This window comes from Homalodisca vitripennis, chromosome 2, assembly GCF_021130785.1.
Source record: "Homalodisca vitripennis isolate AUS2020 chromosome 2, UT_GWSS_2.1, whole genome shotgun sequence".
Taxonomy (NCBI): domain Eukaryota; kingdom Metazoa; phylum Arthropoda; class Insecta; order Hemiptera; family Cicadellidae; genus Homalodisca; species Homalodisca vitripennis.
The window spans coordinates 237488422-237492131 of NC_060208.1; the positions used below are offsets into that span (position 1 = coordinate 237488422).

A 3710-nucleotide genomic window follows, 5' to 3' on the forward strand; every position below is an offset into this window, starting at 1 on the left:
GGGCGGAAGATTTAATTTGACTTTATTTTTTTAATTCATTTAATTTATGTAATTTAGTAATAATAATTTAAAGATTAAGTTACCTTAGGGATAACAGCGTTATTTTAATGAGGAGTTCTTATCTATATTAAAGTTTGGGACCTCGATGTTGAATTAAGATTAGATTGAGGGGCAAGTTTTTCATTTCTAAGTCTGTTTGACTTTTAAATTCTTACATGATTTGAGTTCAAACCGGTGTAAGCCAGGTTGGTTTCTATCTAGAAATATCATGATTTTTTTAGTATGAAAGGACCATTAAATCCGATTTATATGGCATGTAAAGAATGCTGGATTGGCAGATTTTAGTGCAATAAATTTAGAATTTATAAATATGATTAATTCATATCCAGTAATTCTTTTTATTACATCTTTTATTTTAATTATTTTAGTAATAGTTTCTGTTGGATTTTTTACATTATTGGAGCGAAAGGTTTTAAGTTATATACAGATTCGTAAGGGCCCAAATAGAGTGGGTTTTATAGGTTTATTGCTGCCTTTTAGTGATGGTATTAAACTTTTTCTAAAGGAGCAAGTTTGACCAGTTAATTCTAATTCATTAATTTATTATTTATGTCCTGTATTTAGTTTATTTCAATCATTATTTATTTGGTGTTTATTCCCTTTTTATGGAAATTGTATTAGATTTATTTTTGGGATACTTTTTTTCTGTGTTGCTCTAGACTTAGGATTTATGCTCTTATTGTTTGTGGTTGATCTTCAAATAGAAGTTATTCTATATTAGGATGTATTCATAGATTTTCACAGGCTATTTCTTATGAGGTTTCTTTATCTTTAATTATATTGTGTTTTTTTAATTAATTAATGGGTACAATTTTGTTAATTTCTTTGTATTTTAAATTAGTAGATGGTTTTTTTTGTTCAGTTCCTATATTTTTATGTTGATTTTCTTGTTGTTTGGCTGAAAGAAATCGTACTCCTTTTGATTTTTATGAAGGGGAAAGTGAATTAGTTTCAGGGTTTAATATTGAGTATGGTTCTGGTGGATTTGCTTTATTATTTATTTCTGAATATGCAAGAATTATTTTTATTTCTAGTTTAACTGTTATTATGTTTTTGGTGGTGATTTTTATAGATTTATTTTTTTCATTAAGTTAGTTTTTTTGTTTTTTTTTTATTTGAGTTCGTTGTTCTTTTCCCGGATTTCGTTATGATAAACTTATATATTTAGCATGAAATTGCTACCTTCCTATTTCATTAAGTTTTATTATTTTTTTAATTTTTATAAGGGTTTTAGTTTTTTATCATTTTTTTGGTAAAGTTATTAAATTTCTCTTTCTTATATTTTTAAAATATAAAGTTTATATAAGCTAAATAACTATCTAATAATTTTGTCCCATATTTTGGAAATTAATGGATCTCTAAAGAAATTAAAAAAAAGTATATAACTGTGAGGATTATTCCTGTTTCTGTATATGGTATGTCTACTGGACGTGCCCCAATTCATGTGAGGAATAACTGTTGTAGTAAATAATCAAAAGTTGATTTGGTTAATTGGATAGAATTCAATTCTTTTAAATTTTATTTTTATTGAGAATGGTAAAATTATTAAAATTAAAATTGATAGAAATAATGCTATAATCCCCCTTAATTTATTAGGAATTGATCGTAAAATTACATATGCAAATACAAAGTACCATTCAGGTTGAATGTGAATTGGAGTAACTATGGGGTTTGCTGGAGTGAAGTTGTCTGGGTCTGATAAAATATAAGGCTCAGTTATATTAAGAATTAGGAGTATAGTAACAATAATTGAGAATCATTAAATCTTTAATTGAAAAGTATGGGTAAAATGGGATTTTGTCAATGTTAGAATTAATCCCAATTGGGTTATTTGATCCTTTTATAACCCATCAAGGAAGGAAAAATAAGTGAATAATTGTTATTATTGCAATAATAAATGGTAAAAGAAAATGAAGTCTAAGAAATCGTGATAGAGTTGCGTTATCTACAGCGAATCCCCCTAAAATTCAGTTAACTAACATTCTCCCAATATAAGGAAGTGCTGACAATAAATTTGTAATAACAGATGCTCCTCAAAATGATATTTGACCTCATGGTAAAACATATCCTAAGAATGCTGTTGCTATTGGTAATAGTATAATTACTACTCCTACTATTCATGTTTTAATAAATTTATATGTTCCATAATATATTCCTCGACCTTTATGTAAGTAAATGCAAATAAAAAATATTGATGCACCATTTGAATGAATTGTTCGTATTAGTCATCCATAATTTACATCTCGAGTAATATGATATACGTTATTAATGGCTATTTCAATATTTGAGGTATAATGTATTGATAATAAAATACCTGTAACTAATTGAATAGGTTAAGCATAATCCTAAAATTGATCCAAAATTTCATCATGATGATAAATTTAGAGGGGCTGGAAATCAATTAGTGAGTAGTAAATAATTTTAATAATTGGATTATTTTTTCGTATTGGCTTATTCATAAGTTTTTTTTCGTAATGGCCCTTCATGTAATTTAACAATTTTTGTTGTTGAGATTATAGTTAGTAATAAAAAAATTACCATAATTATAGTAATAATCATTTATTTTTCATTGTATAATTTGATTATTGATATTTTTTCTATTATTGTTTGTTCTAATAAGTCTAATTTGTCTATAAATTGATTTTCATTTATTGTTTCATCATTGATGATAATAATTAAAATAATTATTATGAATGTTATATTTAATTTAAATTTTTCATTGGATGCAATTCTTCTTATGTACATAAATAAAATTATTAAACCTCCAATTATTATTAAAAATGTAATTATTATAAATCATGTTGTAGTTAATATTTTATTTATCAGTATACATATAAATAATGTTTGTACAACAAGTATTAGTCCTATAGATATAGGGGTTTTTATTATAATAATTATTATTGGGATAATAATTATAATTTTTAATAATGTAATTTTAATTTCAGCAAATAGTTTTTTAAAATATTAATTTTGGAGATTAAAGATGTAAAGTCTACTTTGCTGATGTTTTAAAGATGAAGATCTAAATTTAGTTTACAAGACTAATATTTTATATTAAATTATTAAAACTGATGAATTTTCCTTTTTTTCTATTAATATTTATATTTAGTTTAATTTCTATAATTTATATTCGTAATTATATTTTGTTGTGTTTATTAAGATTACAATTTTTAGTCTTGTCTCTCCTTTGCATAATTATGTTGATTTGATGTTATTTATGCCTAGAATAAGAATAATATGATTTATATTCTGCTCTTTTAATATAAGTTTCCCCCCTAGAATTAATTTTGTTAGTGAAATTATAATTATAAATAGAATAATTTTATATTGATCTGGCTCATTAATTGTTATTATTTTAATATCTTTTTTTACTGCTTGTTTTAGTTTTTATTTATTTAGTTTTACCCAACATGGAAAATATCATAATTTGTATTGTCATAGTCTTGGTAATGTTCGTGAATACCTTCTTATAATTGTTCATTTAATACCTTTATTCCTTATTCTTTTATTTATAGATTGTATTTTTTGATAATTTAAGTAGTTTAATAAAAATAAAGAGTTGTGGTTTCTTAGATGTATATTACCTTAAATTTTGTTAAAACTAAGCATTTATTTATATTTATTTATAATTTTATTTATTTTTTCTATTG

The 3710-nt window shown here is 23.6% G+C and overlaps 1 pseudogene; it reads right to left on the reverse strand.

The window, feature by feature from the left end:
* Nucleotides 1–1440: 1440 nt before the first annotated feature.
* On the reverse strand, nt 1441–2519 carry LOC124353407 (annotated as a pseudogene).
* Between the last annotated feature and the right edge of the window lie 1191 nt (nt 2520–3710).